General features: G+C 48.7%; 1 pseudogene; it reads right to left on the reverse strand.

The window, feature by feature from the left end:
- Positions 1–9,851, reverse strand: part of LOC115385550 (growth arrest-specific protein 7-like) — a 22,612-nt pseudogene extending 12,761 nt beyond the window's left edge.
- Between the last annotated feature and the right edge of the window lie 11,811 nt (positions 9,852–21,662).

Below are 21,662 nucleotides of genomic sequence, written 5' to 3' on the forward strand. Positions count from 1 at the left end.
CCTCCTCCCTCCTCCACCCTCCTCTCCTCCACCTCCACCCCCTCCACCCTCCATCTCCACCCTCCTCCACCTCCAACTCCCACCTCCACCCCCTCCACCCCCATCTCCACCTCACCTCCTCCACCTCCACCCTCCTCCACCCTCCATCTCCACCCTCCACCTCCCCTCCCTCTCCACCCTCTCCACCTCCTCCTCCACCCCTCCACCCTCCTCCCTCCCTCATCCACACCACTCCACCACCTCCTCCTCCCTCCATATCCACCCTCCTCCTCCCTCCATCTCCACCCTCCCTCTCCACCCTCTCACGGCGGCGGTCCGGTCCGGCCCGGGTCAGGACCCGGACCCGGCCCGGCCCGGTACTGACCAGAAGAAGTCGCAGTAGCTCCACTCGTGGGGTTTGAGCAGCTGTGCTCTCGGACCTTCTCAGGGAGGGGGAACGTCACACAGTTGATCTGCAGCAGAGAACAGAGGAATGTCAGGAACGCCCGCAGGGGGGACTCTGGTCTGAACCCTCAGGGAGGCTGGAGGCAGACCGGCAGAGACCTGAGGGGCCTCAGAGGAACCCAGAGGAACCCAGAGGAACCCAGAGGGACCCAGAGGGACCCGGGAAGGAACAAAGAGGGAACAGAGAAGGAGGCTGTTACCGGGGGGCGGGGGGGGGGGGGGGGGGGGGGTCAGGGGAATCAGCTGACGTACTGCAGTGCTGAGGACAAACATGGATCTCAGAGTGACGGGGAAGACAAGGTCACGACGGCGCCACCGCTGTGAGGGCGTCCGCGGTGCGTCTCCATGACGACGGCTTCTGCTGTCATCGTGTGTTCAGGGTTCCTTTAAAGCACAGCAGCTGCAGCAGCACAACCTGTGGGGGGCTGGTTCAAACCCCGTGTAGCCACAGCTGCACGGCACCTCATGCACCAGCACCTCGTGCACCTGCGGCTCGTGCACCAGCACCTCGTGCACCTGCGGCTCGCGGCAGTGACAGAGGCCTGCAGCACAGAGCGCCACATGGGGAACCGGAGCGGTTCTGGTAAACCGGCAGGAACTGGGGCTCTGCTGGTTTCCAGGCTCTCCTGAACGCTGTGGACCGTCGTTCCTCTGAACTGAACACGACCATCCACCGCCAACGGTCACATCCACCGCCAGCGGTCAACGCCGCACTGACCACAGCCGAGATGAGCCACAGACGCTCTACACTGTTAAAGGTACTGATACCCGTAAACTAAAGGTACCAATACCAGCAACTTAAAGGTACCGATACCAGCTCGTTAAAGATACCAGCTCGTTAAAGGTACCGATACCAGCTCGTTAAAGATACCAGCTCGTTAAAGGTACCAGCTCGTTAAAGGTACCGATACCAGCTCGTTAAAGATACCAGCTCGTTAAAGATACCAGCTCGTTAAAGGTACCAGCTCGTTAAAGGTACCGATACCAGCTCGTTAAAGATACCAGCTCGTTAAAGGTACCAGCTCGTTAAAGGTACCGATACCAGCTCGTTAAAGATACCAGCTCGTTAAAGGTACCAGCTCGTTAAAGGTACCGATACCAGCTCGTTAAAGATACCAGCTCGTTAAAGGTACCGATACCAGCTCGTTAAAGATACGAGCTCGTTAAAGGTACCATCGGTATCAGCTAAAAAACGAGTATCAGATTTATGGGATTGCCTCTAAAATCTGCGATACAAGCTGCAGCACTTCTGTCCAGAGGTGACTGTGGTTCACATTCTCAAACAGCAGGTGGCGGTAATGCACCTGAACGTTGGTGCCGTCTGCCACAAACGCCAAAGAAGAAGAGCACGGATCCAGCCAACAGAACGTCTGTGATCCAGCATGCAGAGCCCATCTGATCACAACCCAGGAAGTCGCCGTGTGGCAGCATTTCCCCGTCAGCAGCTGAGGCTAGCTTCCCGCAGTGGCAGAGAACCCGCAACCTTTAATACGACCAACCCCATCGCACGTTTGAAGCAAGTTTTTTTGTTGTTTTTGAGTGATGACTAGAGCCAGTCTGAAGCTGAGGTTTGAGCAGCTGGATGGTGGACAGTATTGTGTTGTTGTTGTTGTTGTTGTTGTTTTCATCCTCGCCTTCAGTTGTTCCACCATATACTGGCAGTAAAAAATAACTGAAGAGGACTGGAACTGTTTGCACTTTAAAAGTATAATTTGGTTTATTGGAGCTATTGAGGTTATTTTTCAGCATCCTCTAATTTATTTATTTTTCTTATTTACTCAGCTGTGGAGCACTGCAGGTTTTATGTTGAAGGTTAAAATGTTTGTAACCAATCGGTTAATAATAAATGGGTGTTTTTCTCACACCTGCTGTTGCTGACTGTTGTTCTCTGTCTAACATCACTTGATCAAGTCTTTTCCAACTTCCACATTAAAAAATAAGTAATAATAATAATAATATGATTCGCGCTGATACATATCGGACCAATATTGGTATCGGCCAAAACTCAAGGTTGCAATATCGGCATCGTATCGGAAGTGAAAAAGTTGTATCGGGACATCCTATTAAAGGTATCGATACCAGTAAGTTAAACGTACCGATACCAGTATATTAAAGATATGATACCAGCATGTTACAGGTACCAATACCAGCAGGTTAAGGGTACCGATACCAGATATTAAAGGTACCGATACCAGAACGTTAAAGGTACCGATACCAGGACGTTAAAGGTACCAATACCAGGACATTAAAGGTACCGATACCAGGACGTTAAAGGTACCGATACAGGAAGTTAAAGGTACCGATACCAGGACATTAAAGGTACCGATACCAGGACGTTAAAGGTACCGATAAAAGGACATTAAAGGTACCGATACCAGGACGTTAAAGGTACCAATACCAGGACATTAAAGGTACAGATACCATGACGTTAAAGGTACCAATACCAGGACATTAAAGGTACCGATACCAGGACGTCAAAGGTACAGATACCAGGACGTTAAAGGTACTGATATCAGGATGTTAAAGGTACAGATACCAGGATGTTAAAGGTACCGATACCAGGACGTTAAAGGTACCGATACAGGACGTTAAAGGTACCGATACCAGAACGTTAAAGGTACCGATACAGGACGTTAAAGGTACCGATACCAGAACGTTAAAGGTACCGATACCAGGACGTGAAGGTACCGATACCAGGACGTTAAAGGTACAGATACCAGGACGTTAAAGGTACAGATACCAGGACGTTAAAGGTACCGATACCAGAACGTTAAAGGTACCGACACCAGGACGTTAAAGGTACCGACACCAGGACGTTAGAGGTACCAATACCAGGACATTAAAGGTACCGATACCAGGACGTCAAAGGTACCGATACAGGACGTTAAAGGTACCGATATCAGGACGTTAAAGGTACAGATACCAGGACGTTAAAGGTACCGATACCAGAACGTTAAAGGTACGATACCAGGACGTTAAAGGTACCGATATCAGGACGTTAAAGATACAGATACCAGGACGTCAAAGGTACTGATACCAGAACGTTAAAGGTACCGATACAGGACGTTAAAGGTACCGATACCAGAACGTTAAAGGTACCGATACCAGGACGTTGAAGGTACCGATACCAGGACGTTAAAGGTACAGATACCAGGACGTTAAAGGTACAGATACCAGGACGTTAAAGGTACCGATATCAGGACGTTAAAGGTACAGATACCAGGACGTTAAAGGTACCGATACCAGGACGTTAAAGGTACAGATACCAGGACGTTAAAGGTACCGATATCAGGACATTAAAGGTACAGATACCAGGACGTTAAAGGTACCGATACCAGGACGTTAAAGGTACCGATACAGGACGTTAAAAGTACCGATACAGGATGTTAAAGGTACCGATACTAGGACGTTAAAGGTACCGATACAGGATGTTAAAGGTACCGATACCAGGACGTTAAAGGTACCGATACAGGATGTTAAAGGTACCGATACCAGGACAAAAGGTACGATACCAGGACGTTAAAGGCACCGATACAGGACATTAAAGGTACGATACCGGGACGTTAAAGGTACAGATACCAGGACGTTAAAGGTACCGATACCAGGACGTTAAAGGTACGATACAGGATGTTAAAGGTACCGATACTAGGACGTTAAAGGTACCGATACAGGATGTTAAAGGTACCGATACAGGATGTTAAAGGTACCGATACCAGGACGTTAAAGGTACCGATACCAGTATATTAAAGATATGATACCAGCATTTTAACTAAACCTGTCCCCCCTCTTCTGTGTGCAGTGGTCTACCGCCCCCCAAATTCAATAAGGACTTTACCTCGGATTTCGCCGATGTTCTGTCTGGGCTTGTGGTCAAATACGACAATTTCATTATCTGTGGTGGTTTTAATGTCCATGTTTGCTGTGTCTCACAGCCTCTGTCCGGGATTTTTCAAATTTACTTAACTCATTCAAGCTGTTGACGGCCCCACCCACGGAAAGGATACACACTCGATCTCGTCCTAGCCATGGCGTTTCTGTCTCTGTTGATGAGATCTGTGCCATGGCTTTCTCCGACCACTCCCCAATTCTGTTTTCTGTCTCAGTCCGATGCTCAGGTAGTTCCTATGAGGCCCCTAAATGGTCTCTGGCTCTCTGAACCCTCTACTGCTGAGCAGGTCTCTGCCGCCTTCAGGGTCTCCCGGTGTGTCGCTGCCTTCAGACTCTATAGTCGGAACTCCTGCTGATGAGCTTCTCTCCATGTTCTCTTCAGTTTGCACAACAATTCTGGACTCCATCGCCCCTCTCAAGTCCAAGCGCCCCAAAACTCAGACCACACCACGGCTAACTGCCTCCACACCTGCCCTCAGGCGCAACTGCAGAGGCGCTGAGCGCAAATGGAAGAAGGCCCGCCTCCTCGCCTCCCTTCAGATCCTCCGCCGCTCCCTGACAGTCGACCATCCAGCTGTAAGACATGCCGAGTCTCAGCGTCTCTACTCTGATTTCTTCAAACTGTCACAAACCCCAGATCCTCTTTCACACTCTGAACTCCTCATCAACCCCGCAGTGATAGTGGTGGTTGGTGCTCCTAGCTGCAGACTCAGGTAGCCCTGTGGTCTGGTCCTCCTAGCTGCAGACTCAGGTAGCCCTGTGGTCCTGGTCCTCCTAGCTGCATACTCAGGTAGTTCAGCTGGGAGACTTCACCTCATCTGCCGCCCCTCTCGGGGTGCCTCAAGGCTCCATCCTAGGCCCCATTTTATCTCCTGTATTTACTGCCCTTAGGAGATATAAAAAACACACTATCTCCTTCCACTGCTATGCAGACGACATCCGGCTGTACCTCCCCTTTAAGGCCGGCGGCCCTGCTGCCTCCAGCCTCTGCTAGACTGCTTGTCGGACATTAAGGCTTGGATGTGAGCTAACTTTCTCAACCTTAAACGAGGGAAGACAGAGGTCATGTGTTCCAGCACTTTACTCCAACGCCCGGGTTCTCTCGCCGGTAACTCCAAGTTAGCTGTTAGGAATCTGGGTGTGATTTTAGACAGTTCTTTTAAGTTTGAGCAGCAGATTAGTGCAGTCGTCAAAAGAAGCTTTTTCAACCTGAGGACCTTGGTAAAGATTAAAGCGTACCTTCCCCAGCAGGGTCAGAGCAGCCATGCTCGCCTTTGTCACTTCCCACCTGGATTACTGCAATAGTCTATACACCGGCATCGGAAAAACCCAACTCCACCGCCTGCAGCTCGTCCAGAACTCTGCCGCTCCACTCCTCACCTCCACCAGAAAACTTGCTCACATCACCCCGGTTCTCGCTTCCCTTCACCAGCTCCCCGTCCGCCACTGCATTGATTCCAAAATTCTTTTATCAGTTTTTAAATCCCTTCACCACCTTGCCCTCCATACCTGGCTGATCCTCTCCCCTTCACCCCGTCCAGAGTGTTACAGTCAGCTGACCAACGCCTTCTTGTTGTCCCCAGGTCGAGGTTGAAGACCAGGGGGGACAGAGCCTTTTCTGTAGCGGCCCCTAGTCTCTGGACCCCCCCCCCCCCCACATCCGGGCAGCCGAGTCCGCAGGAATTTTTAAATCCCAGCTGAAGACGTACCTCTCTCGCTGGCCTTCAACTAGGCTTACTTTGTTTTTAGTTTCTTCTTGTCTTTGATCAAGACGTGTCTTATTGAGTGTTTTTATGAATTTTGACTTTTATTCACTTCTTATGTCTATTTTTACCGACTGCACTGTGTGAAGCACTTCGGCGCGGCGAAGCCGTCTGTAAATGTGCTCCAGAAATAAAGCTGACTTGACTTGACTTGACCAGCATGTTAAAGGTACCGATACCAGCATGTTAAAGGTACCAATACCAGCACGTTACAGGATAGATAGATAGATAGATAGATAGATAGATAGATAGATAGATAGATACTTTATTAATCCCCACTTGGGGAAATTCAGGGTCATACAGTAGCAACACATAAAACAGGAGAATAATAATAAATAGCATTAGAAAAAAAAAAAACAACAGATTAAAAAAAAAAAGAGGAGAGAGAGAATCACGTGTATAAACCCCAGCACATTAATGTTACATTAGCAGTGCTCATTATAAAATCGAATGGCAGCAGGAATGAATGATCTTCTAAAGCGCTCCGTCCTACAGCGCACTGAGAGGAGACGGTCTGATCTGTGGCTCCTCTGAGCAGACAGAGTCTCATGTAGAGGGTGCCTGGTGTTACTGAGGATGGACAGTAACACCAGGCACCCTCTACATGATACCAGGTACCGATACCAGGACGTTTAAGGTACCAATACCAGGATGTTAAAGGTACGGATACCAGTACATTAATGGTACCGATATCAGGACGTTTAAGGTACAGATACCACTACATTAGAGGTACAGATAACAATACATTAAAGGTACCGATACCACTTTGCACTTTGAGGCACTTTGGCACTTTGAGATTTATGTTTGAAATGGAAAGTGCATTACAAATAAAATGTATCATTATTTTATTATTATTATTATTACATTATATTGATACCAGGACGTTAAAGGTACCGATATCAGCACATTAAAGGTACTGATACCAGCACGTTAAAGGTACAGATACCAGCATGTTATAGATACCGACTAGCATGTTAAAGATACCGATATCAGCACCTGAGAGGTACCGATACCAGGACGTTAAAGGTACCGATACCCAGTTCTAGTTCTCTCCCTGGTTCAACACATGGATGCACTGACAGGCTCGTTACCTACAACCATCAGATCCAGGTGTGTTGAAGCAGGGAGAGAACCAGACCCTGGATGGGGGCCCTGCAGGAACAGGACCGGGCAGCCCTGATCCAGCTGGCGGTCTGCAGGAGCCACACCAGCGGGAGGGAAGCGCCCTGTTTACGGTCCCTGTCACGACCAAGAACAACCTCCACTGGTGAAACATGAAGCCAGGTCCGACTTTGGGGGGCGGGCTCATCATGCTGGCCTGCTGGCTGGCAGCCCTCGGTGGCTCGCCTCTCAGTTTTAATTCCACCGAGTCGCCCAGCATGACCAGAAACACACAACACACACCACACACTACACACACACAACACACACACACACTACACACACACCACGGTGTGGGTCCCGCTTCTCAGTTTTCATTGCAAATAACCATATACTTCATCAACACTGAGCTGGGGGGGGGGGGGGGTGCTGGGCTCCGGACCGGCTGGACATGTTGGATGTTGACGAGGGAATGTGAGTGTGTTTGGGTTAAGGTTGACTGGCTGTGTGATGTGGTGTGTGTGTGTGTGTGAGTGTGTGTGTGTGTGTGTGTGTGTGTGTGTGTGTGTGTGTGGGGGGGGGGGGGGGGGGGGGGCAGACCTACACTCTGCTGCCTCCTGCTGGACAGGACAGGTTGAAAAAAGGAAAAGAAAAGAAAAGCTGTAATTCCAGGATAATTCCAGGAGGGGGCGATGATGTTTTTTTTCAAAAAGAGAACGACAGCCCGGGTTTCATTGTGCCGTTTCAGAGTGGAATGAACCATATTAAAGTCCTGATCCAGGACAGGTTCTGGTCTCGGTCTCTGGTGTCTTCCCTGACCAGATTTACACATCAATCACTGTTGATTTAAGTCTCTTCCCCGTCTTTGTCCCGTCTCCACCCCGTCTCCACCCTGTCTCCACCCCGTCTCCCACCCTGTCTCCATCCCGTCTCCACCCTGTCTCCACCCCGTCTCCATCCTGTCTCCACCCTGTCTCCACCCCGTCTCCATCCCGTCTCCACCCCGTCTCCACCCCGTCTCCACCCCGTCTCCACCCTGTCTCCACCCCGTCTCCATCCTGTCTCCCACCCCATCTCCATCCTGTCTCACCCCCGTCTCCACCCCGTCTCCATCCCGTCAGCTGGACCTCATATCGGAGGTACAGAGACGGATGGATGAATGAAGACCATTATCTCTGGACCGTGAACACATGAACTCAAACTGTCAACAAGTGGGAGACAGTTGACGGAGCTGGCGGTTCACACACAGGGACAGGAGGACGACGGACCGCTGGACGCAGAACCCTGTGGACAGAACGTCCTCCCGCCTGTCTGCTCATGTCTCAGTGCTGCTCAGAGGGTTCTCCGCTGTTCTGGTGTAGGTTCTCCGTGTTCTCCAGTGTGAATGTTCTATGTATGGTTCTCCGTGTTCTTCAGTGTTAGGTTATCGTTTCCAGCCTTTCTGCTGTTTCCATGGAAACTGGCTTCTTTTCATGTCTCTGTAAACACGACACAAAAACATGAACCTTGCAGCCGAGGTTCTCTCTCTGTTCCTGAGCAGCTTTTTTCAAAATCCTGTCAGTCGTCTGGACGGTCCACTGCTCCTCAGCTCCTCGTCTCCCAGGGAACCGTCTGTGTCCCAGTCCAGGTTCCACTGACCGCATGTCCATGTCCATGTCCATGTCCATGTCCCGGTTCCCTGGTGCCCGGTTCCCCCGGTGCCACTCTTGCCACAGACGTCCAGGTTTCTGTCCGGGCCTGGACAGCGTCCTGGGACCCGGGCGGGCCGGTGAGGAGGAGACAGTCTGTCCTCGGTGGACGTTGTGAACGGCGTCCTCCCTCCTGTGGCAGAGTTTCCATTCCAGCAGCCGTTCACAGCCGTCGCCTTGTCGCCATGGAAACTGGACCGGCTTGCTCTCGCAGGTCTGCTGCTGTTTTTCTTCTTCTTCTCGTTTTTCTACACGACAGGCAGAGTGACGCTCCTGTGGCTGCGGCAGGTCAGCGAGGCCAGCAGGGGGCAGCGCCACACACCCGCCGTCCGTCCGTCTGTCTGTCCGTCTGTCCGTCCCCCCCACGGCCACCTCTGTAGCCTGAGAGGTTACATAACCGCGGCTCCGTCTGCAGGACGAGGACGGCGGTGAAGTGTGAAGCTCTGCGGGCGCCGAGCGATGCGGCGTCACGCCGAGCAACAATTGGACGGCGGAGACACCCGGGGATCGCTGACAGTTTCGTCTCCTGACAGACGGACCGATCTTCAGTCCACCGCCTGCAGCTCGTCCCCGTCCAGCAGCGTCCAGACCAGGTACCGGGTCCTAAGCCGGAACCCATCAAATCCAGAACGTGGATCTGCTCAGGGAGACTCAGGAAGGAGGAGGCAGAGCACTTCTTCATTCAGACTAATCCAGCATGCAGGGACCCCCCCCCCCCCCACCGGTTCCACCGGGACCAGGACGCGTCCAGCAGGTGAGGACGCGTCCTGGGCGGCGGAGGCTGCTGGGGACTCACCGTGGTCTTGGTCTCCTTCACCTCGTGGGGCTGCCTCCTGGCCGGGGACCCGGCGCCCGGCGGCGGGGGGGCGAGGCAGGACGGGTCGTCGAAGCTCTCCTCCGTGTCGAAGCTGGCCTCCATCGTCCCTCCTGCCGCCTCCTGCTCTGGGAACGCCTCGCTCGCTCCTCGCTCGCTCGCTCCTCGCTCTCTCTGCTGCTTCAGTCTCACAGGCTGGCGAGCGAGAGGGGGGGGCGAGCGAGAGGCGGGGGGAGGGGGGAATCAGCAGCGTGAAGCTGCTGTCAGGTTTCAGGCTGGAGGGGGGAGGAGGAGGAGGAGGGGGGGAGGGGAGGAGGAGGAAGATTTATTTACATGGCCCTCGCCACACCTCCATCCCCAGAGAGGACAGTGAAGGAGGAGGGAGAGAGGGGAGAGAGTGTGTGTGTGTGTGTGTGGGGGGGGGTGATCGCCTCTAAACAGGCCAATTACGATCAGAGGGATGCAGACAGAACGGGGGGGGGGAGCAAAATCAGGAGGGAAAGCCTGCAGCCAATCAGACGGAGAGATGGGAAACGAGCATGAGAAGGTTTAAGAACAACAACTGAGGACTGCAGCAAGACCCTGGAAAACCTGGTCCCAGAGCTGAACCAGGAAGTGGATTCACCCTCCTCCTTGTCCCAGAGCTGAACCAGGAAGTGGATTCACCTTCCTCCTGGTCCCAGAGCTGAACCAGGAAGTGGATTCACCCTCCTCCTGATCCCAGAGCTGAACCAGGAAGTGGATTCACCCTCCTCCTGGTCCCAGAGCTGAACCAGGAAGTGGATTCACCCTCCTCCTGGTCCCAGAGCTGAACCAGGAAGTGGATTCACCCTCCTCCTGGTCCCAGAGCTGAACCAGGAATGGATTCACCCTCCTCCTGATCCCAGAGCTGAACCAGGAAGTGGATTCACCCTCCTCCTGGTCCCAGAGCTGAACCAGGAAGTGGATTCACCCTCCTCCTGGTCCCAGAGCTGAACCAGGAAGTGGATTCACCCTCCTCCTGGTTGCTCCACCTGCTTCCTCACAGGAGTCACTGAGCTCAGACCTGCCAACCTTGGTGAAATGTTTTGAGTACCACTTACAGGGCTCTCAACCCTGTAAGGACGAGTCACCCCCCAAAGGAGAGTTGTCGACCAGGGCGGGGGGGGGGGGGGTGTAACTCGTCACGTCGGTCTCTGAGGATTCCACAGCAGCAGAATCACGTGATAGCAACGCTGTTTCTCATTGGTTGTTGCGCTATTTAGCCCGCCCTTTGCTTTTTTGATTGACAGGGTAGCGCGTCCAGAGCTGCGGCGCACCAGCCTCATTTACCGGTCTTTTTTCAGCGTGACAAACACAACGTGTGGCGTGACTGCGTGACAACACACCGACACGCATGACGCTTCAGAGCCCTGCTGCTGCCTCCTGGTGGCAGACATGAGTACTGCACGTCCACGTTTCTACCAGCGCTCACTGGCGTCTGCAGCTTTGTGCGTAGTTTAATGAGGCGGAGCGTGCCGCGGATTTTGAAGTCAAATTGCGTAGCTGCTACGCAAAGTGCGTTCAGGTGGGCAGGTCTGCTGAGCTCCGTCAGGGTCTCCCTCCGTCCTCCGTCAGGCCTGTCCTCCGTCAGGTCCTCTTTCCAGACTTCCTGACCTCTGCCTCCATGTCCAGGCTCATGGGACTGGTCCAGCGGCCCTGCAGCCTGGCGGGGCCCTCAGGGGCCCTCAGGGGCCCTCTGGGTCCAGCTGGACTGGAGCTGCTCCCCGACTCGGCCCAGAGCCCTCTCCTGTCTCTCACCACACTGTTTCTCACACTGAAAAAAAAAACCACCAGTAAATAACCGGAGGCTCAAACAAGCTTCTCACTTACCTATCAATCAAAAAGGGAAAGGGGCGGGGCTCAAATAGCACAACAACCAATGACAAAAAGCCTTGTTATCAGGTGAGACTGCTGGAGAGTGAGGGCAGATGGGAGGAGCTCTATGGGGGGGATCTGTAGTTTTTGTTTCTGTGTATTTTGCCAGTTAAACTGCCGCGGCTGGTTGCTAGGCTGTTGCTAAGGACTCTGACCTCCAACCAGGAAGTGCATCACCAAACGGATTTTTTTGAACAGAGTGAGTTTTTGCTCTTAAACTAATTATATTTGTCTACATTATATAACAAGTTCCGTTTAATTTTAGAAATAATCTTTTTTTTTTTAAATCAGATTAATCAGCCTTTTCTTCTTTGTTGTCGTTAAGTCAATACTGTATCGGTCCGATATCGTACAGCTCTGATTATAAGACGAGTATTTTTCAAATATCATTTTGTGAAAAAAAATATGTTGAAGACAATAAGGTCACTCATAAAATAACTTTTTATTGTACAATTATTCTAAACTCAAAAACTCACAACAGAGATAACATTTCACCTGATTTAAGATTGAAAAATTACATTAAATTTACACATAAAAAAATACTACAGTATTAAATAAATATATTCTCTTTCTCAAAATAAGCAACAATTAAGAGCCTCAAAGGTTCAATAACTGCATTAATGATGTAAATAACTTTATAACCATCAAACTCCAGTTCTGTTCAGCTTCATGAACATTAATAATTCAGCCTCCTGAATGTTGGGTTCAGTTTGATTGAAACTTCAAAACAAACTGACAAACTCACAAGTATCAGTTCCACCTCCATCCTGAACATCAGCTAAGTATACTCGAGTACTTACAGGTAGATATTCTGGATGCTGTTTGAAATGAAGCTCAGAAAAACCACCAGCAGCCACACTGCTCAGTCTTCTTCTCTCACTGCTGCAGGCTGACACTCTGTCCAGCTCACTAGCTCCCCCTAACGGGGGGCGGAGCCACTGCATGGGGCAGAGGCAGTCCAGCTCCCCGGTACACTCAAAAAACTGACTTGTTCAATTTACATAAAAAGTTATGTTCATATGAATTACAGAGGGAAGAAACTCATTTATGTGAAACCAACAAGACTGTATTAAGTCACATTTATGCCACCTGGTCAAGTTAGCCTCAGTTGAACAGGTAATGTTCCACTAACTAAAGTTACATTCATTACAGTAGCCTAACTCACTCACATAACTTATACTCAACTGCGCTGCGTAAAACCAATTGAACAACTTCTCCTTGTTCCAACTTAACTGCTTTGAATGAGCAATACTTCCAATGTTCCATTATAGTAAAGAAATTCCTTTTTGTTGGACTTACTAAACCTGGTTATGTCAACAAATTTCCACACAATGTAGTTAAATAAAACTCAAATAACAATACTGTGTTCTGAAAACATTTATTACATCCTTAGAAACTCAGAAATCCAAAGCACAGATTTTTTTCAACATGTCATTACCCTTTTTTTGAGAGAAGTTTTAATGTTGATGTTAGAAACTGTCCAAGACAAACAAATGCATCTGAATTGCTCACAATACTGAGCAGTGAGACCTTATCGTGAACACACATTTGTGTTAAGCAAAAAAACTCAATATTCATGCCGCTTCAGCGCTGTCAGGCATCGCATTCGGACTAAAGAACAAACTAGTCCACAAGCCACTGAGGAAAACGCATTTTTCACAAGCATTTGCAAAATCTTATGACAGAGAAGTTGCATTTTTTAATGGCACCAAGACCGAATGTTGAAGTCCTGTTGGTCCTCGGCGCGTCCACCGGCAGTGTCGGCCCATCGCTGCCTCACTGCGGCTCTCTGCAGCTTGTCGTCGTCCTCTTTGAGGTTATGTTTTGCTCCTTTTGTGAAAGTCTGTTCAACAGTGAGGCATCCAGTGACGGCCTAACTTCAGCAGTGAATGAAACCAAAGGTCTACAATTCAAATAATAATAATAATGAAAAACTCCACAGTCCACAGCAGGCAGTCAGGAGAAGCCCTTCTCCACAAACGTCTTTTGACGGAGAACTTGGAGTGTCTTCTGTGGCGCTGTGACCAAACGTTGACGCTGTCACCCTCCATTCCTCAGTCTGCTGCTCATCAGTGTTGATCCCTTCTGTAGCTTCTAATTTGTCTTTGTTGAGGTTGTGTTCCGCTCTTTTTGTGGAAGTCCGTTGAACAGTTAGGCATCCAGTCTGCAACGCCGAGTCCGTTCCTCCCAGTAGAACATGCAGACCCACCTGCCGACGGCGTTCCTTCAAAGAGTTTGGTCTTCAGCACTTGCACCTTCGGTGACAGTTTGTTGGCATCAAGCTCCAGGACAAGCTTCTGCAGAACTTCAAATGAATACTTCAGATTTGTTGGATAGCTCAAGTCAAGTGAGTACATGAGGCCAAGCAAAATGGCGACGGCATTGGCAATGTTGGCGAGTTCATGGAGCACGTTCCCTCCTTCAGTGATGATTCCAACTTCTGCCAGGCAGTCTGCGGGCTCGGCACCTCAGCGGTGACGGCAGGACCCCCCAGGACTGTCGTCCACAGCCGCCTGCTTGTCTTCAACATCCTTCAACAGAAAAAAAACAAAAATCAGTTACAGTATTCACACCAGGAAAGCACCTTTTTTTAAAGATATATACAGGGCTGGGAGGGTTACTTTTAAATTGTAATCTGGTACAGTTACAAGTTACTTGTCAAAAAATGTAATCAGTAACTTACTCTAATTACTTCAATTAAAAAGTAACATACCAGATTACTTTTAGTTACTTTTAGATTACTTCACCAGCGAACATAAAAATTAAAGACAAACACCATGGCTGTGTTCGAAACCGCATACTGTCTACTACATCCTTACATACTCATACTATCCATCCTGCATCCTGCTTACTCAGTCCATCAAACAGTATGCGAAGCGTTTACACTACAGCATACTACATAATAACCCACAATGCATTGCACTTCTTCCATGAGCAGAAATCGATCTGCTAAAGCTGATTTCACTTTAGCTCTAAACTCGTCAAATGTATAACTTCATCGAGATTTTTTTTAAAATTAGGCGACAAAGTGGTGGTTTAGAGCCCGAGTTTATTTGTCCGAATACCAGCCGTTTATGATTTTGTTCGGACGAATTCGGCGAAATTCAAGCCAGCCGCAGTGAGCAACGCACTTCCGGTTATTTTCACCAAAATAAACCATCCCTTTCCCTTTCTCATGCAAAAAAACCTCAGTGATAAATCTGTGCTTTACTTTGAAAACAAGAAGGCAATCTTTCAGCAATAAATCTCGCTTAACGTCGCCGTTTGGGACCGGTGTCCCGTTAACGGACCACTTATTATGGCAATTATGATGCTTTACCGACGGAGAGTATTTTCGGCCCTTCAACGAAGATCGGCTCGCCGTCTTCAGTACATCATGGTCGCTTTCAGCATGGACTTGTTCTCAGATGTAAGTGTTTTTTTTTGTTTTTTGTTTTTGTTTTTACTATTTTTAATCATTGTCAATCCAATCAAAAATCTCGTAACATAACATACCTACGAGCACAAACAATGGAGGGAAGATTAAATCTAGAACCATACTCAGCTTGCTAAATGTACATCATGAAGAAACAGTCATTGTGAACTGAATAAAGTTATTCAAATGTCCGTCGCGTTGCATCTTGGGCAATTTCAGTATGAGTAGTGAACACACGATGTATACTCAACATTTCTGGCGAATGCAGTATGCATCCGGGAACTTCTCGCATACTCAAAATCGCATACTGCCAGTGTAAACACACTGCATACTCAATAAGTTAGTATGAGTAGTACGTAAGTATGCGGTTTTCGAACACAGCCTAGGTGTGGTCCTCACAGTGTGTTGACAGCTCTACAGTAAACACTAAACGCTCTGAGTGTCTGAACTCTGCTGAACTCTGTTCAGCCCCAGCTAATACCAACATGACCTTAAACCTCTGACCTACTGAGAATCTGACTTTCTTTCTGACTCAGGATCAGCTCCATCAGTCCAGACTGTTCCTCCAGTAGCTCTACAGTCCAGCAGCAGGAGCTGTACTGACAGTGTTAACACACACTTCTACTCTGTCCTCTCTCTGCTGTGGAGCTGCTCTGCTGCAGGGAGGAGCAGGGTGTCTTCAGGTCGGCCATGAACACTGTTTGTTCCAGAGGTCAGAGGTCATTCATTCCTCAGTGACAGAAGGAAACATGCAGTCTCCAGTAAATCCTCCATCCAGGATGAAGAGATTACTGCCTCCATCAGATTCTTCTGAGTCCAGCCTGGTGAGGCTGGTTAGCAGGTTACTGACTGGTTACTGACAGGTTAGCAGGTTCCTAACAGGTTAGCAGGTTAGTGACAGGTTAGCAGGTTAGTGACAGGTTAGCAGGTTACTGACAGGTTAGCAGGTTAGTGACAGGTTAGCAGGTTAGTGACAGGTTAGCAGGTTACTGACAGGTTAGTGACAGGTTAGCAGGTTAGTGACAGGTTAGCAGGTTACTGACAGGTTAGCAGGTTAGTGACAGGTTAGCAGGTTACTGACAGGTTAGTGACAGGTTAGCAGGTTAGTGACAGGTTAGCAGGTTACTGACAGGTTAGCAGGTTAGTGACAGGTTAGCAGGTTAGTGACAGGTTAGCAGGTTACTGACAGGTTAGCAGGTTAGTGACAGGTTAGCAGGTTACTGACAGGTTAGCAGGCTAATAACACTTTAGCTTCTCTGTGAGTTCAGGTGTGTTTCATAGCTGTAGATGTGTCTTCAGGTTTGATGAGTTCCTGGATGTTGAGAGCGTTTTCACAGCTGGGGGGTGGAATTCTCGACCACGGACAGAGAAATTCTGGTCTCATCTGACTGAAATCCAAAATGTCTCGTGTTCCATCCAGAAGAGTTTCTCTCTGGAGCAGCCATGACTCCAGCAGCAGGGGTAAAATTCACGGCATCGCGGGTCGTTTACTCACGGTTAAACATATCAGCAGAGCAGCAGGCTGCTCCGAGACAGCGGTGATGCGGCGTCTGTCATTTATAGATCTACGGTGTCTATTGTTTATAGATCTACGGTGTCTATTGTTTATAGATCTACGGTGTCTACTGTTTATAGATCTACGGTGTACTGTTTATAGATCTACGGTGTCTACTGTTTATAGATCTACGGTGTCTATTGTTTATAGATCTGCTCTACGGTGTCTACTGTTTATAGATCTACGGTGTCTACTGTTATAGATCTACGGTGTGGCGCTTTTTGCCGTAAAGTGTCACAATGTCTGTATACGGCACGTATATCCATCTGATTTTCAAAGTAATCCCGCCCAGTAATCTGTTTTTTGATCAGAAGTACCTGAAACGAGATTACATATTTTTTGCGTGTACTGTAACAGATTACAGTATAATTTTTTTGTATCCTGCTTACCATAACGCCGTTACATGTAATCCGTTACTCCCAACCCTGGATACATACATATATATACACATTATAGATATATATACCCTCAGAACGACATGCCTTTATTTTCTACTCTCCCTCATGCTGAGGTGTTTCTTTGCTGCCCAGAGCTTCATATGATCCCAGATCCTCGGCTACATTTGGAATATTTAACAGGTGCTCCAGAGTCTTACGCCGTGTTTCCACCGGACGCGTTGAAAGCGACGGCATTTCGCGGTACAAATGAAACGGCGCCGCTAGACGCACGAGCGCCATCGCTGGTACAAAGATGCTAAAAACCCTCGCCCACTCGCCGCAGCATCACGTCACTCCAAGCCCGCCAATCATTTCCACTGTCGAACATGGGAGTGTGCACCTGTGTGTGCACCCGGCTGTCTGTGTTGTGTGTGTGGGTGTGTGTGTGTGTGTGTGCGTGTGGCATGTGTGTGTGCGTGTGTGGTGCGCACTGATCGATGGTGTGGTTTTGTTCTTTTTGTTTATGACTGTTTTTACTGTTCAGCACTTTGCGTTGTTTTTACAAATAAAGACAGACTGAGCTGGCTCCGCCCACCGCCGTGCTGCTCTGTATCTGGCGTGGAGGAGTCGGCGTCGGCTGCGGTGAGGCGCCGGCGTCTCTTGTGGATCACGCTGCTCTCCGGAGGCGGTCTGAGCTCGGTGCGTTCCACGGTCTGCAGGAGTTGCCGGACGGCCGGCTCCAGCTTCAGCCTGGCGCCGTTTCCACCTGAAGCGGTGAACAAATGAAATAAGGCTCGCCGCTCGCCGTGGCATCACGCCAACTGTTGTGCGTGGGCGGAGCCCTGCTGCCCTGCTGCCCTGCTGCCCTGCGTCAGCACGTCCGTGACGACCTCCACGCTGATCGGCTGTCCTGGCACAAATTGCTTAAAAAGTTCAATTATTTCAACTCGAGCGACGAGCGTGGAGCCACGAAGCGACGGGCGGCGACCTGCGACCTTCGAGTGGCGGCGAGTGGCAGTGCAAGTCAACGGGCGCGCCAATTTTTCACTGGAAACGCTCGCGCCGGCTGCGTCATCGGTTGCCGGCTGTCGCCCGCCACAGTGCTCTATAGGCCTGGCGGCCCGCCAGGCTTTTCTTGGAGGTCGTCACGGATGTGCTGACGCAGGGCAGCAGGCTCCGCCCACGCACACAGAAGTGAGCAAGTCTCTCAGTGAAAATACAAGTTTTCTTCACCCCAAAGGAAGCCCCTCCTTCAGCCTGTGCAGTACTTACATGTAACTACAATCTACAATTTCATTCAGCAGACGCTTTTGTCCAAAGCGACGTCCAACACAAGCAAGAATACAGACATAAGAAAGAAGGAAACCATCAGTAAATGCTTCAATAGCTTCAAGTGCGATTGGTCGAGGGAGTTGCCATCAAGTTGCAGAAGAGGAGACTCCCCCCCCCCCCCCCCCCCTTTTTTTTTTGTTTGTGTGTCAACTTAGTCAGTGGTCCATAAGTGCTGGGTTTTAGAACACCTGACCTATTCTTCCCAAACATGGGGTTAACTGTGGAAGTTCTTGTTCTCAGGGTGAATACACCAGATTTGACTTCTTTGAGCTGACTTCTTCTCGCTGAGCAATGCAAACTCGGCAAAAATACTGGCCAGAGAAACTTAGCCAGCTAATCCATGTGCTGCGAGGCTGTCTGATACGACACACTGAAGCCTACCCTTCACAAATGTACCCAGATGTGAGACAAAGACACCCTGCTGCTCAAAGGCACAAAGATCTTGGAGTAGTGGTTCAGGAATGCTGTGATAGCCATATGTCTTCACATCATCACATTTACACAGAAGAGCCAGGTAGACTGAAGTTAAAGACGAGTGACTGCCAGGTGGAAAATTCCCCAAAATCCAATAGACAGCACACAGTTTGTGCGTTTTCCGTGACGTGCCGAGGGGGCTGCAAATTTCAGAATCATCAATATATAAACAGAGATATTGTTCGTGCCTCTCCGGATACAAACGTATTATTCTGAAAGTGCTGTCCGTCCTCAAAGAATCTGTAATACTGCTGGCCACTCACTGTCGGTCGCAGTCCTCTTTTCAATAATCTTGCTAAACACATCCTTTTGATTGAGTAGCTGCTGTAAAACCTTTAGCAAAGGCACATACTGGAAGCTACGTTTAGCTTTGGCATCAAGAATAAACTCAATGGGATCAACAGAATCAAAATGACTTCTGTAATATTGTTTCTGCTTCAACGCAGTGGCTGAGTGGCCCCTCCCTTCCCAGAGCTTTTGCTGAAGGATTAGATGGAGTGAGTGTGCACTTAACTGATTGTTGAGCGTCTGATCGACTTGCAAGTTATGGTTAGAGAAGAAGTCACCAGGAATGTTGTCAGCTGCAGGCACCAGGGCAGAACTAACCAAACACTGCGACTCCTTTAGCAGTTCATCGGCAGCAGAGGCCGCTACATGAAAACAAGTCTCCAACTTCAGCAAGACAAATGCTAATTTCTTTTCAATAACTTGTTGCACATCCTCAGGTTCTGGGGATCACTGCACTATCCTCGAGTTCAGCACCATCAAGAAGCTCATCACTCAGATGGGCACCTTCTCCGAAAGAACCGCCTTGTGAATCCTCTGGCATGTGAACAATTCTAGCTTTCAAATCACTCAGTGTATATGTCCTATGCTTCCTGTTCTTGTGAGTTTGATATGTTCCATAAATATTCGTTTGAAAGACACAATTCTGAAAAATGCAAGTTATGGTTTCATGTTTTTTAGATGGCTGTTAATATGAGTAAATAAATCTTTCAGTGAAGCAATACGGCTATTTGAGCAGTGGGGCAGCTGAATGTTGAGCTATCAACTGATGTTTGAGAGGTCTGATTGAAATGTGACCTACACAAGTGACTTCTTAGCGCAGTCCAAGTTTTGACAGTGCATGGCCAGTTTAGTAGGCACATGGATAGGGCTGTTTACGGCAAAGTGGCCATGTTTTAATCTATAGTGTTTCAGTAAGAGAGATCTTGATGTTTCCTCTGCAGCGCACTCTTTACACTTCCACATTCAAAATACTGTGAACAAAACACACACAAAAAGTATTAGCTCATATATAGTATTAGCTTTATGCCTGTGAATAATTGAAGTGTTATATAATATGTTGTCATATATTAGATGTTAAATGTAGTGAGTTCTTGGTGGTGGACACTGTACTTACCAATACTGAAGAGCTTCAACAGATGACTGTCCAGTCCTCCAGAAATGAAGATGGAGGCCTGCATGGAAGAGCTGTAAATGTAATAGAAAACATAACGCAATGAGCCAAGCACAGTGCGCATAGTAAACTCAATACACTCCACATTCTCTGCTCTTCTGTTTGTTCACTTCCTGATATCTATTTTTTTTTCTTCTACCAAAATCATCGATTCCCGCCTGTTGAATCTCTCCTGCTGTGAGCTGAGAGTTGTGAAAGTTGCCAGTCTGGGTGACAGTAAGGAGCGGGGCTCAGCTGGAAGCAAGAAGGATGCCTGTTAGTCCTACCGCGTGCCGCACGCATCACCCCCCGAAATTGGGCTGGATGCACCATACCGGTCCGTAACGCCACTCCCCCGCACTGCACTGGTCCACAACCCGCCCCTCCCTCACTTACCGCTTCAGGTCGCGACCGGAGTAAAAGCGGGAAAAGCGGATGCGCTCCGTTTACCCAGCAGCGTATCCCACACTTCGGTGTTTCGGATTAACTAGTTTCCATGTTAACTGGTGACCGGCAGATGTTGAAAACCCGACTGAAGCATTTAGTTTTTCTGGTGAATGTCGGTTATCTGCAATTAGGGTATTTTTTTTTAAGGTTAGTGTCTTTCGTTGGCCTAACTTCAACATCTGCTGTCACCAGCATGTGTTCAGAGAAATCAGTCAGCAGTTAACAGGGGAACCAGTTAATCCGAAACACCAGTAGCAAAAACAGGAACAAAAGATGCCGAAAAAAGAAAAAAAAATCCACTAGCATAACGCTTCAATTAAAATACGGGATACTTTTATCAGTTTCCAACCTAGCTCTTCAAAAGCGTGCTGTACGAAGCCAGTGAAGCCGAACACACGTGGGCAGCCAGCAGCTCATGCTAGCTGGCTGGTTCAATGACTGAGCATGAACAGTTCAGAGTTAACATGAGCTCTCACGTCAGCTAGCTCGCGCTCAACACCTTATCACGCTCATTATGGTATATTTTGGCAAGACAAGGCATCATGCACTATTGCTCTAGTGTATCAAACATATATACTAACTCAGATGAGCACCGACCTCGACTGAACTGACATCACCGCGAATTCAACCACATCACCGCCAATGCAACCCGCCAATTCGGCGTCCGCTCAACGCAAAACCACCTTGGACAGTCTTAATTGTGTTGGGATTGGTTGTGCGATTCACTCAGCAGTGTTGGTTTGAATCTACTTAGCTGGCTGATTTTACTTTAACATGTTTTGATTTTAAGTTAAACTCACGAAAGCAAATCAGGTTTTAAAATGAAGCATAGAAATGTCATTTAAATTAAACATTGGTGTATTTATTTAACTCAACATCTGACAGAGTTCTCTTGTTTGAGTGACTTTGGCTCTATCTAGTCCTCCATTATACTGTAGCACCACCCCATTTTGAGAATACCATTTCTGGAAAAAAATATTGTCTTATATTCGGGCCAAGACGGTACTTCATAATCTACTGGAAGACAACT

This window comes from Salarias fasciatus, unplaced genomic scaffold (assembly GCF_902148845.1).
Source record: "Salarias fasciatus unplaced genomic scaffold, fSalaFa1.1, whole genome shotgun sequence".
Lineage (NCBI taxonomy): Eukaryota > Metazoa > Chordata > Actinopteri > Blenniiformes > Blenniidae > Salarias > Salarias fasciatus.